We start from the raw sequence: 15,421 nt of genomic DNA on the forward strand, positions 1-15,421 counted from the left end.
AGAGCATTTCCATGGACTTCATAGAGGGATTACCTACTTCACAGCATAATCACAACTCTATTTGGGTCATTGTTGATAGATTGACCAAGTCCGCTCATTTTCTGCCTGTTCGTTCAAACTTTACGTCAGAACAGTATGCTAAGCTTTATATTGCAGAAATGGTGAAACTTCATAGCGTACCATTATCCATCGTATCAGATAGAGATCCAAAGTTTGTATCAGGATTTTGGAGGAGCTTTCAGCAGGCTTTGGGTACAGAACTTTATCTTAGCACAGCCTATCATCCTCAGACAGATGGACAGACTGAGCGAGTTAATCAGATTTTAGAAGACATGTTGCGGGCATGTGTTCTTGATTTTAAGGGCAATTGGGAGGAATATTTGCCGCTTTCAGAGTTTGCTTATAACAATAGTTATCAGAAAACTATTGGTATGGCACCATTTGAGGCTTTGTACGGTAGACCGTGTAGGTCTCCTGTCTGTTGGCTTGGAGTTGGTGAGAACAGCTTTTTAGGTCCTGAATTTATTAAGGACACGTCAGAAAAGATCGCTATCATTAGGGATCGGATGCGTACAGCTCAAAGCAGACAGAAAAGTTATGCTGACCGTCGAACTCGTGCTTTGGAGTTTAAGATTGGAAATCAGGTTTTGCTTAAGGTTTCTCCCCTGAAGGGAGTAATGCGGTTTGGGTCAAAGGGTAAGTTATCGCCTCATTTTGTGGGTCCTTTTATGATTACAGATCGGATTGGGGCAGTAGCTTATCGTCTGGCTCTACCAAATAATCTTCATAGGGTACATAATGTTTTTCATGTATCTATGCTGCGAAAATTTCTACGGGAAGAAGATCGATATCAACACATTGATGTGGGTGAAATTGAGTTGGAACCCGATGCAACCTATTTGGAACAACCTTACTGTATTCTCGATCGTAGGAATCAGATACTGCGCACGAAGACTATTCCATTAGTACGTGTACAGTGGAGTCATCATAGTGCTACAGAGTCTACTTGGGAACGGGAAGATATTATCCGTGCCAAGTATCCAGAGTTTTTTAATACAGGTATGTAGTGAATTTCGGGGACGAAATTCCTTTATTAGGGGGGAAGAATGTAATACCCCGTAATTTTAAAGAGTTTATTTAAATTAATTTTGTGTTAGGTTAATTCTTTAATATATAGATTTATTCACCTTTTAATTATATATGTTAAATTATTTAATTAATTTTATTTATTTGTGCATGTAATATTGAATTTTTTTGTTCTATATATTATAATGATTAGTTTAGACATTTTATTGGTTATGTTTTAGATTAATTAATATTATTTAATTAAAGTATTTAATTTGTATTTAATAATAATAATATTTATAATAATAATAATTATAATAGTTTATTAATAATAAAAATAATAATAATATTTATAATAAATAATAATAGTATTAAATCAATGTAATGATGAAGAAATTAAATCTTAGGATATGATTTACCTTAGGACATCTTGCTTGACTTGGCTTGCTAGCCTTAAAGCCTTATGGTTGGGAATGTGGTTAATTAAATGCAAAAATAGATATTTGTAATATTTAAATTATATAAGTTATTTATATATAGAAGTTAGCCCTTTAGTTGAGGATTCACATAAGTTGAAGAAGGAAATAATAAAAGTGAGTTCTTGTATAAGACCGAAAGGAAAAGAGAGAAAGAAAGGAGCCTGGACCGGTGTAGGGAATTTACCCGATTACGTGCAACCGGCGGATTTATTTTAAATCCAAAAAGGCAAGTTATTATCTACTTTTCCCCTTTGAGTCCATAAATTATTCATTACATTTATTCGGCTATTTTTTTGAGGTTAGAAACCACGCTAGGACAATGAGAAATTAATTATTTAATTTATTAAAATAATGAGATATTAATTATTTAAGGGTTAAATAATTTATTATTAGCCCAGGTAATTATTTGAAACTTAGGAAATTGTTATTTAAGGCTTTAGAATTTTTTCTAGAATTTTTGGGCAATTTTCAGAATTTTTCTGTATTTTCCGGCGACCCTCCGGCGAGTTTTCCGGTCGCCGGCAATGGGGGAGATGACCGGAGTGATCCGGTGTGATGCGGCGCACCATAAGAGGGTGTGCGCACGCATCCTGGGCCTTAGATGAAGCTGATTGATCCGGTGCATCGCGGTCCATGTTACCGCGGTACACCCGGATCTATGAGCATAGGATTGAGTGATGAGAGGGTGAGATGATTCAGTGTAGCGCGCCCATAGTAGGATGATGCAGCCAACGAATTAGGACGAGCCACGTCATCAGGATGTATTAGTGCGCGCGTGGGAGCGCGTGCGCACGCGTGGCTGATGCCAGACGCGCGTGGAGGCGCGTGGGAGAGTGGGGAAGGTTGGGCTGAGCGTGGGGAGGCTCTGGGAGGCGCGTGAGGGCGCGTGTGGGGTCTCTACAGCTGCTGGAAATTACCAGAATACCCCTAGGGCCTGTTTTTTAATTCCAGAACCTTAAACTTGGATTTTTTAGGTACTGTGTTGGTATTTACGGGTTTAACGGGCCAAGAAATTATTATTTTAATACCCGTTACTTATTCTTATGGCCGATTAATCTTTTCTAAGCATTTATTGGCTCGTTCACAGTACGGATACTAATGTGATTTATTTAACGACATTGTTAAATATAAATAGTGTTATTATCTTATTAAATGGTATCGAACATTACTGTTAAATTAAATAATGCCATGGTTTTAGTCAGATAAATTATCCATGATATCTTATGGGATGTTTATACTGTTAAATGATATATAAACCATGATTATTATGCTGTGTGCATTTCAGGGAATAAATGGACTGTTTATTATGTCGCATTTATATTATATGGATGTGTTGCCATATAGAACCATGTGAGCTGGCTAATAAGTTTAGACTCATTTATACCTTATGCATTCGTTGCTATAGACAGATGTGTGGTTGTCGGGGTATGTGGTTTAATATTATTGGCATGTGTTGCCTAATTGACATGCTCAGTATGTTTAGTAATATTATTGGCATGTGTTGCCTAATTTATATGCTCAGTATATTCATCAGTACTTTGAGAGGTGTTATCACTATGTAGTTCGTTATAGTCTGTGCTGTCAGTACCGTGCACCATATATAATAGCTGATTTCCCGGGTAGGGAAAGGCGACACTTAACCACCTAGTGTGAGTCTAAGTGATCACCGTCTATTCTGGTTGAGGTCATGTTATACATTGGATAGTTCCCTTAGGATGTATACAGATATAGTACTCATTCGATTCTTAATGATTAATTTATTTGATTCTCTGATTTGGGTCATAGTAGAGAGGACTTGCTCGTGGGGTTGACCCACCATTGTTGTTATTTCAGGATACGGTCAGTACCCATTCCAAGGTTGAGGTTAGCAGTATGGGACCACCACCTGAACTCATCTACTCTTACGATCCAGTTCAGGGTAGAAGTTTTACGTATTACTTCAGTTTCAGTTTTTATTTACTTTTGACGTTGAACTCTCAGGTTTATATTTAGGGATCCTTGACATAGGATTTCCAAGTTGTAATGGAGTACTGTATTTAAATAAAGGATGGATGGATGTTGTATTATTTAGTGTTCCTTTCTTGTCTAAATTCTTTTATTATCATCATTTTGTATTCCATGCTTGTATATTGCCAATTGTTTTTGATATCCCTCGTTTTTCATGTATAAGCCTGATCAACTTATGCGTGGAAAATGTGAGGGTGTTACAAGAAATACATCAACCTAGGTACCTATTATGTCACGAGACCATTTTAATATATAAAGATTAAGTCTTTGAAAAAAAATGAGAGTTTTGAGTTAAACTTATTCGAGATCCCTTTCACGTCACGAAAAGTGTTTTAATAAGTAAAGATTGAATCTTTGAATAAAATTATCTCAATCACGGTACCTATCATGTCACTAGACCATTTTAACGTATAAAAGAGTTTTTTTAATGAGTAAGGTTGAGTCTTTGAATGAAAATACCTCAATAATGTACCTAATATGTCAATAGTCATTTTTAGTGCATATAGATTGAATCTTTGAAAGAAAATTAGAGTTTATAGCTAAACTTATTCGAGTTACCCTTGAAGTCACGAAGAGTCTTTTAATGAGTAAAGATTGAATCTTCACATGAAAATAACTCAATAAAGGTACCAATTATGTCACTAAACCATTTTTACTATATAAAGATTGAATCTTCGAAAGAAAAACAGAGTTTTGAGTTAAACTTATTCGAGTTCCCTTCGATGTCCCGAATAGTGTTTTAATGAGTAAAAATTGAATATTTGAATAGAAATGCCTCAATCAAGGCACCTATTATATAACAAGACCATTTTAATGTATAAAGATTAAATCTTTGAAAGAAAATGAGAGTTTTGAGTTAAACATATTCAGGATCCCATCGACGTCCCGAAGAGTGTTTTAATGAGTAAAGATTGAATCTTTAACTGGAAATACCTCAATCAAGGTACCTATTATGTCACAAGACCATTTTAATGTATAAAGATTAAATCTTTGAAAGAAAATGAGAGTTTTGAGTTAACTTATTTGAGATCCCTTTGACATCACGAAGAGTGTTTTAATGAGTAAAGATCGAATCTTTGAATAAAATTACCTCAATCAAGGTATCTATTTTGTCACTAGACCATTTTAACATATAAAGATTGAATCTCTGAAAGAAAATGAGAGTTCTGAGTTAAACTTATTCAAGTTCCCTTTTACGTCCCGAAGAGTGTTTTAATGAGTAAAGATTGAATCTTTGAATGAGAATACCTCAATAATGAACCTATTATGTCACTAGACCTTTTTAGAGTATAAAGATTGAATCATTGAAAGAAAATCAGAGTTTTGAGCTAAACAGTTTTGAGTTTCCCATGAAGTTAAGAAGAGTCTTTTAACGAGTAAAGATTGAATCTTCGATTGAAAATAACTCAATAAAGGTACCAATTATGTCACTAAACAATTTTAATGTATAAAGATTGAATCTTTGAAAGAAAATGAGAGTTTTAAGTTAAACTTATTCGAGTTTCCTACGAGTTCCCGTAGAGTGTTTTAATGAGTAAAAATTGAATCTTTGACTGGAAATGCCTCAATCAAGGTACCTATTATGTCACAAGACTATTTTAATGTATAAAGATCAAATCTTTGTAAAAAAATGAGAGTTTTGAGTTAAACTTATTCAAGATCCCTTCGACGTCCCGAAGAGTGTTTTAATGAGTAAAAATTGAATCTTTGAATAGAAAGGACTCAATCAAGGTGCCTATTATATCACAAGACCATTTTAATATATCAAGATTAAATCTTTAAAACAAAATAAGAGTTTTGAGTTAAACAAATTCAGGATCGCATCGACGTCCCGAAGAGTGTTTTACTGAGTAAAGATTGAATCTTTGAATGGAAATACCTCAATCAAGGTACCTATTATGTCACAAGACCATTTTAATGTATAAAGATTAAATCCTTGAAAGAAAATGAGAGTTTTGAGCTAAACTTATTCGAGATCCCTTTGACGTCACGAAGAGTGTTTTAATAAGTAAAGATCGAATCTTTGAATGAAATTACCTCAATCAAGGTACCTATTATGTCACTAGACCATTTTAACGTATAAAGATTGGATCTCTAGAAGAAAATGAGAATTCTGAGTTAAAGTTATTCAAGTTCCCTTTTACGTCCCGAAGAGTGTTTTAATGAGCAAAGCTTCAATCTTTGAATGAGAATACCTCAATAATGAACCTATTATGTCACTAGACCTTTTTAGAGTATAAAGATTGAATCATTGAAAGAAAATCAGAGTTTTGAGTTAAACAGTTTTAAGTTACCCATGAAGTCACGAAGAGTCTCTTAACGAGTAAAGATTGAATCTTCGAATGAAAATAACTCAATAAAGGTACCAATAATGTCACTAAACAATTTTAATGTATAAAGATTGAATCTTTGAAAGAATATGTGAGTTTTGAGTTAAGCTTATTCGAGTTCCCTACGAGGTTCGGAAGAGTGTTTTAACGAGTAAAAATTGAATCTTTGACTGGAAATGCCTCAATCAAGGTACATATTATGTCACAAGACTATTTTAATGTATAAAGATTAAATCTTTTTAAAAAAATGAGAGTTTTGAGTTAAACTTATTCAAGATCCCTTCGACGTCCCGAAGAGTGTTTTAAAGAGTAAAGATTGAATTTTTGAATGTAACTACCTCAATCAAGGTACCTATTATTTTACAAAACCATTTTAATGTATATAGATTAAATCTTTGAAAGAAAATGAAAGTTTTGAGTTTAAACTTATTCGAGATCCCTTTGACGTCACGAAGGGTGTTTTAATGAGTAAAGATCGAATATTCGAATGAAAATAACTCAATAAAGGTACCTATCATGTCACTAAACCTTTTTAATGTATAAAAATTGAATCTTTGAAAGAAAATGAGAGTTTTGAGTTAAAGTTATTCGAGTTCCCTTTGACGTACCGAACAATGTTTTAATGAGTAAAGATTGAATCTTTGTATTGAAATGCCTCAGTCACGGTACCTATTATGTCATTGGACTATTTTCATGTATAAAGATTAAATCTTTGAAAGAAAATGAGAGTTTTGAGTTAAACTTATTCGAGATCTCTTTTACGTCACTAAGAGTGTTTTAATGAGTAAAGATTGAATCTTTGAATGGAAATACCTCAATCAAGGTACCTATTATGTCACAAGACCATTTTAATGTATAACGATTAAATCTTTAAAAGAAAATGAGAGTTTTGAGTTTAAACTTATTCGAGATCCCTTTTACGTCACGAAGAGTGTTTTAATGAGTAAAGATCGAATATTTGAATGAAAATAACTCAATAAGGGTACCTATTGTGTGACTAAACTTTTTTAATGTATAAAGATTGAATCTTTGAAAGAAAATGTGTGTTTTGAGTTAAACTTATTCGAGTTCCATTCGACATCCCGAAGAGTATTTTAATGAGTAAGTATGAAATCTTTGAATGTAAATACCTCAATCAAGGTACCTGTTATGTAACTAGTCAATTTTGATGTATAAAGATTATATCTTTGAAAGAAAATGAGAGTTTTGAGTTAAACTTATTTGAGATCCCTTGGACGTCAAAAAGAGTGTTTTAAAGGGTAAGAATTGAATCTTTGAATGAAAATAACTGAATAAAGGTTCCTATCATGTCACTAAACCTTTTTAATGTATAAAGATTAAATCTTTGGAAGAAAATCAAAGTTCTGAGCATAACTTATTCGAGTTCCCTTCGACATCTCGAAGAGTGTTTTGATGAGTAAAGATTGAATCATTGATTGGAAATACCTCAATCAAGGTACTTATTATGTCAGTAGACCATTTTGATGTATAAGGATTTAATCTTTGAAATAAAATTAAAGTTTTGAGTTAAACTTATTCGAGATCCCTTTGACGTCACGGAGAGTATTTTGAAGAGTAAAGGTTGAATCTTCGAATGAAACTAACTCAATAAAGGTACCTATCATGTCATTAAACCTTTTTAATATATAAAGGTTGAATCTTTGAAAGAAAATGGGAGTTCTGAGTTAAACTTATTCCAGTTCCCTTCGACGTCCCAAAGAGTGTTTTAATGAGTAAAGATTGAATCTTTTACTAGAAATACATCAATCTAGGTTCCTATTATGTCACTAGACCATTTTAATATATAAAGATTAATTATTTGAAAAAAAAATGATAGTTTTGAGTTAAATTTATTCGAGATCCCTTTCACGTCACGAAAAGTGTTTTAATAAGTAAAGATTGAATTTTTGAATGAAATTACCCCAATCAAGGTACCTATCACGTCACTAGACCATTTTAACATACAAAAGAGTGTTTTAATGAGTAAGGGTTGAGTCTTTGAATGAACATACCACAATAAGGTACCTAATATGTCAGTAGACCTTTTTAGTGTATAAAGATTGAATCTTTGAAAGAAAATCAGAGTTTTGAGCTAAACTTATTTGAGTTACCCATGAAGTGACGAAGAGTCTTTTAATGAGTAAAGATTGAATCTTCACATGAAAATAACTCAATTAAGGTGCCTATTATGTCACTAAACCATTTAAGTTCCCTTTTACGTCCCGAAGAGTGTTTTAATGAGTAAAGATTGAATCTTTAAATGAGAATACCTCAATAATGAACTTATTATGTCACTAGACCTTTTTAGATTATAAAGATTGAATCATTGAAAGAAAAATTAGAGTTTTGAGCTAAACAGTTTTGAGTTACCAATGAAGTCACGAAGAGTCTTTTATCGAGTAAAGATCGAATCTTCGAATGCAAATAATTCAATAAAGGCACCAATTATGTCACTAAACAATTTTAATGTATAAAGATTGAATCTTTGAAAGAAATTTAGAGTTTTAAGTGAAACTTATTCGAGTTCCCTACGAGGTCCCGAAGAGTTTTTTAATGAGTAAAAATTGAATCTTTGACTGAAAATGCCTCAATCAAGGTACCTATTATGTCACAAGACTATTTTAATGTATAAAGATTAAATCTTTGTAAAAAAATGAGAGTTTTGAGTTAAACTTATTCAAGATCCCTTCGACGTCCTGAAGAGTTTTTTAAAGAGTAAAGATTGAATCTTTGAATGGAATTACCTCAATCAAGTTACCTATTATTTTACAAGACCATTTTAATAATCCAAGATTAAATCTTTGAAAGAAAATGAGAGTTTTGAGTTTAAACTTATTTTAGATCCCTTTGACGTCACGAAGAGTGTTTTAATGAGTAAAGATCGAATATTTGAATGAAAATAACTCAATAAAGGTACCTATCATGTCGCTAAATCTTTTTAATGTATAAAGATTGAATCTTTGAAAGAAAATGAGATTTTTGAATTAAACTTATTCGAGTTCCCTTTAACGTCCCGAACAATGTTTTAATGAGTAAAGATTGAATCTTTGTATTGAAATGCCTCAGTCACGGTACCTATTATGTCATTGGACCATTTTAACGTATAAAGATTAAATCTTTGAAAGAATATGAGAGTTTTGAGTTAAACTTATTCGAGATCCCTTTTACGTCATAGAGAGGGTTTTAATGAGTACAGATTGAATCTGTGAATGAAAATAACTCAATAAAGGTACCTATCGTGTCACTAAACCTTTTTTATGTATAAAGATTGAATCTTTGAAAGAAAATGAGTGTTTTGAGTTAAACTTATTCGAGTTCCCTTCGACATCACAAAGAGAGTTTTAATGAGTAAGTACGAAATCTTTGAATGGAAATACCTCAATCAAGGTACCTATTATGTAACAAGACCATTTTGATGTAGAAAGATTAAATCTTTGAAAGAAAATGAGAGTTTTGAGTTAAACTTATTTGAGATCCCTTTGACGTCACGAAGAGTGCTTTAAAGGGTAAAGATTGAATCTTTGAATGAAAATAACTGAATAAAGGTTCCTATCATGTCACTAAACCTTTTTAATGTATAAAGATTGAATCTTTTGAAGAAAATGAAAGTTCTGAGTTAAACTTATTCGAGTTCCCTTCGACGTCCTGAAGAGTGTTTTAATGATTAAAGATTGAATCATTGAATGGAAAATACCTTAATCAAGATACTTATTATGTCACTAGACCATTTTAATATATAAATATTAAGTATTCGAAAGAAAATGAGAGTTATGAGTTAAACTTATTCGAGGTCTCTTTGATGTCACGAAGAGTGTTTTAAAGTGTGAAGATTGAATCTTTGAATGAAATAACTGAGTAAAGGTACCTATCATGTCACTAAACCTTTTTAATGTGTAAAGATTAAATCTTTAAAAGAATAAGAAAGTTCTGAGTTAAATTTATTCGAGTTCCCTTCGACGTCTCGAAGAGTGTTTTAATGAGTAAAGATTGAATCATTGAATGGAAATACCTCAATCAAGGTACTTATTATGTCACTAGACCATTTTAATGTATAAGGATTAAATCTTTGAAAGAAAATTAAAGTTTTGAGTTAAACTTATTCGAGATCCCTTCGACGTCACGGTGAGTGTTTTAAAGAGTAAAGATTGAATCTTTGAATGAAACTAACTCAATAAAGGTACCTATCATGTTATTAAACGTTTTTAATATATAAAGATTGAATCCTTGAAAGAAAATGAGAGTTCTGAGTTAAACTTATTCGTGTTCCCTTCGACGTCCTAAAGAGTGTTTTAATGAGTAAAGATTGAATCTTTTACTAGAAATACATCAATCTAGGTACCTATTATGTCACTAGACCATTTTAATATATTCGAGATCCCTTTCACGTCACGAAAAGTGTTTTAATAAGTAAAGATTCAATTTTTGAATGAAATTACCTCAATCAAGGTACCTATCACGTCACTAGACCATTTTAACGTACAAAAGAGTGTTTTAATGAGTAAGGGTTGAGTCTTTGAATGAACATACCTCAATAAGGTACCTAATATGTCAGTAGACCTTTTTAGTGCATAAAGATTGAATCTTTGAAAGAAAATCAGAGTTTTGAGCTAAACTTATTCGAGTTACGCATGAAGTGACGAAGAGTCTTTTAATGAGTAAAGATTGAATCTTCACATGAAAATAACTCAATAAAGGTACCTATTATGTCACTAAACCATTTTTAATGTATAAAAATTGAACCATGGAAAGAAAATGAGAGTTTTGAGTTAAACTTATTTGAGTTCCCTTCGACGTCCCGAAGAGTGTTTTAATGACTAAAAATTGAATCTTGGATAGAAATGCCTCAATCAAGGTACCTATTATGTCACATGGCCATTTTAATGTATAAAGATTAAATCTTTGAAAGAAAATGAGAGTTTTGAGTTAAACATATTCAGGATCCCATCGACGTCCCGAAGAGTGTTTTAATGAGTAAAGATTAAATCTTTGAATGGAAATACCTCAGTCAAGGTACTTATTATGTCACAAGACCATTTTAATGTATAAAGATTAAATCTTTGAAAGAAAAAGAGAGTTTTGAGTTAAACTAATTCGAGATCCCTTTGACGTCACGAAGAGTGTTTTAATGAGTAAAGATCGAATCTTTGAATAAAATTATCTCAATCAAGGTATCTATTAGATCACTATACCATTTTAACGTATAAAGATTGAATCTCTAAAAGAAAATGAGAGTTCTGAGTTAAGCTTATTCAAGTTCCCTTTTACGTCCCGAAGAGTGTTTTAACAAGTAAAGATTGAATCTTTAAATGAGAATACTTCAATAATGAACCTATTTTGTCCCTAGACCTTTTTAAAGTATAAAGATTGAATCATTGAAAGAAAATCAGAGTTTTGAGCTAAACAGTTTTGAGTTACCCATGAAGTCACGAAGAGTCATTTAACGTGTAAAGATTGAATCTTCGAACGAAAGTAACTCAATAAAGGTACCAATTTTGTCACTAAACAATTTTAATTTATAAATATTGAATCTTTGAAAGAAAATGAGAGTTTTGAGTTAAATTTATTCGAGTTCTCTACGAGGTCTCGAAGAGTGTTTTTATGAGTAAAAATTGAATCTTTGACTGGAAATGCCTCAATCAAGGTAACTATTATGTCACAAGACTATTTTAATGTATAATGATTAAATCTTTGTAAAAAAATGAGAGTTTTGAGTTAAACTTATTCAAGATCCCTTCGACGTTCTGAAAAGTGTTTTAAAGAGTAAAGATTGAATCTGTGAATGGAATTATCTCAATCAAGGTACCTATTATTTTACAAGACCATTTTAGTGTATAAAGATTAAATCTTTGAAAGAAAATGAGAGTTTTGAGTTTAAACTTATTCGAGATCCCTTTGACGTCACGAAAAGTGTTTTAATGAGTAAAGATCCAATATTTGAATGAAAATCACTCAATAAAGGTACCTATCATGTCACTAAACCTTTTTTATGTATTAAGATTGAATTTTAGAAAAAAATGAGAGTTTTGAGTTAAACTTATTCGAGTTCCCATCGACGTCCCGAACAATGTTTTAATGAGTAAAGATTGAATATCTGTATTGAAATGCCTCAGTCACGGTACCTATTATGTCTTTGGACCATTTTAATGTATAAAGATTAAATCTTTGAAAGAAAATAAGAGTTTTGAGTTTAACTCATTCGAGATCCCTTTTACGTCACAGAGACTGTTTTAATGAGCAAAGATTGAATCTGTGAATGAAAATAACTCAATAAAGGTACCTATCGTGTCACTAAACCTTTTTAATGTATAAAGATTAAATCTGTGAAAGAAAATAAGTGTTTTGTGTTAAACTTATTCGAGATCCCTTTGACGTCACGAAGAGTGTTTTAAAGGTTAAAGATTGAATCATTGAATGAAAATAACTGAATAAAGGTTCCTATCATGTCACTAAAACTTTTTAATGTATAAAGGTTGAATCTTTGGAAGAAAATGAAAGTTCTGAGTTAAACTTATTCGAGTTCCCTTCGACATCCCGAAGAGTGTTTTAATGATTAAAGATTGAATCATTGAATGGAAAATACCTAAATCAAGGTACTCATTATGTCACTAGACCATTTTAATGTATAAAGATTAAATCTTTGAAAGAAAATGAGAGTTTTGAGTTAAACTTATTTGAAATCTCTTTGACGTCACGAAGAGTGTTTTAAAATTTAAAGATTGAATCTTTGAATGAAAATAACTGAATAAAGGTACCCATCGTGTCACTAAACCTTTTTAATGTGTAAAGATTGAATCTTTAAAAGAATATGAAAGTTCTGAGTTAAACTTATTCGAGTTCCCTTCGACGTCTCGAAGGGTGTTTTAATGAGTAAAGATTGAATCATTGATTGGAAATACATCAATCAAGGTACTTATTATGTCACTAGTCCATTTTAATGTATAAGGATTTAATCTTTGAAAGAAAATTAAAGTTTTAAGTTAAACTTATTCGAGATCCCTTTGACATCACGGAGTGTGTTTTGAAGAGTAAAGATTGAATCTTTGAATGAAACTAACTAAATAAAGGTACCTATCATGTCATTAAACTTTTTTGAATATATAAAGATTGAATGTTTGAAAGAAAATGAGAGTTCTGAGTTAAACTTATTCGAGTTCCCTTCGACGTCCGAAGGAGTGTTTTAATGAGTAAAGATTGAATCTTTAAATAAAAATAAATCAACCTAGGTACCTATTATGTCACTAGACGATTTTAATATATAAAGATTAAAATTTAGAAAAAAAAAGAAAATCAGAGTTTTGAGTTAAACTTATTCGAATTTCCTTCGATGTCCTGAAGAGTGTTTTAATAAGTAAAAATTGAATCTTTGAATAGAAATACCTCTTTCAAGGTACCTATTCTGTCACAAGACCATTTTAATGTATAAAGATAAAATCTTTGAAAGAAAATGAGAGTTTTGCGTTAAACATATTCAGGATCGCATCGACGTCCCGAAGAGTGTTTTAATGAGTAAAGATTGAATCTTTGAATGAAAATACCTTAATCAAGGTACCTATTATGTCACAAGACTATTTTAATGTATAAAGATTAAATCTTCGAAAGAAAACGAGAGTTTTGAGTGAAACTTATTCGAGATCCCTTTAACGTCACGAAGAGTGTTTTAATGAGTAAAGATTAAATCTTTGAATGAAATTACTTCAATCAAGGTATCTATTATATCGCTAGACCATTTTAACGTATAAAGATTGAATCTCTAAAAGAAAATGAGAGTTCAGAGTTAAACTTATTCAAGTTCCCTTTTACATTATGAAGAGTGTTTTAATGAGTAAAGATTGAATTTTTGAATGAAAATAACTCAATAAAGGTACCTATCATGTCACTAAACCTTTTTAATGTATAAAGATTGAATCATTGATAGAAAATGAGAGTTTTGAGTTAAACTTATTCGAGTTCCCTTCGACGTCCCGAACAATGTTTTAATGAGTAAAGATTGAATCTTTGTATTCAAATGCCTCAGTCACGGTACCTATTATGTCATTGGACCATTTTAACGTATAAAGATTAAATCTTTGAAAGAAAATGAGAGTTTTGAGTTAAACTTATTCGAGTTCCCTTCGATATCCCGAAGAGTGTTTTAATGAGTAAGTATGAAATCTTTGAATGGAAATACCTCAATCAAGGTACCTGTTATGTAACAAGACCATTTTGATGTATAAAGATTAAATCGTTCAAAGAAAATGAGAGTTTTGAGTTAAACTTATTCGAGATCCCTTATACGTCACGAAGACTGTTTTAAAGGGTAAAGATTGAATCTTTGAATGAAAATAACTGAATAAAGGTTCCTATCATCTCACTAAACCTTTTTAATGTATATAAATTGAATCTTTGGAGGAAAATGAAAGTTCTGAGTTAAACTTATTCGAGTTTCCTTCGACGTCTCGAAGAGTGTTTTAATGATTAAAGATTGAATCATTGAATGAAAAATACCTCAATCAAGGTACTTATTATGTTACTAGACCATTTTAATGTATAAAGATAAAATCTTTGAAAGAAAATGAGAGTTTTGAGGTAAACTTATTCGAGATCTCTTTGACGTCACGAAGTGTATTTTAAAGTGGAAAAATTGAATCTTTGAATGAAAATAACTGAATAAAGGTACCAATCGTGTCTCTAAACCTTTTTAATGTGTAAAGATTGAATCTTTAAAAGAATATAAAAGTTGTGAGTTAAACCTATTCGAGTTCCCTTCGACCTCTCGAAGAGTGTTTTAATGAGTAAAGATTGAATTATTTAATGAAAATACCTCAATCAAGGTACTTATTATGTCACTAGACCATTTTAATGTATAAGGATTAAATCTTTGAAAGAAAATTAAAGTTTTAAGTTAAACTTATTCAAGATTCCTTTGACGTCACGGAGAGTGTTTTGAAGAGTAAGGATTGAATCTTTGAATGAAGCTAAGTCAATAAAGGTGCCTATCATGTCATGAAACCTTTTTAATATATAAAGAGTGAATCTTTGAAAGAAAATGAGAGTTTTGAGTGAAACTTTTTTGAGTTCCCTTCGACGTCCCAGAGAGTGTTTTAATGAGTAAAGATTGAATCTTTAAATAAAAATACATCAATCTAGGTACCTATTATGTCACTAGACTATTTTAATATATAAAAATTAAATCTTTGAAAAAAATTGAGAGTTTTGAGTTAAACGTATTCGAAATCCCTTTCACGTCACGAAGAGGGTTTCAATAAGTAAAGATTGAATCTTTGAATGAAATTACCTCAATAATGTACCAAATATGTCGGTAGACCTTTTTAGTGTATAAAGATTGAATCTTTGAAAGAAAATCAGAGTTTTGAGCTAAACTTATTCGAGTTACCCTTGAAGTCACGAAGAGTCTTTTAATGAGTAAAGATTGAATCTTCACATGAAAATAACTCAATAAAGGTACCTATTATGTCACTAAACCTTTTTAATGTATAAAGATTGAATATTTGAAAGAAAATGAGTGTTTTGAGTTAAACTTATTCGAGTTCCCTTCGACAT

The sequence above is a fragment of the Cornus florida genome, unplaced genomic scaffold, assembly GCF_030987335.1.
Source record: "Cornus florida cultivar Cherokee Brave unplaced genomic scaffold, ASM3098733v1 CherokeeBrave_3.0.0_Hap2_Chr05, whole genome shotgun sequence".
Taxonomy (NCBI): domain Eukaryota; kingdom Viridiplantae; phylum Streptophyta; class Magnoliopsida; order Cornales; family Cornaceae; genus Cornus; species Cornus florida.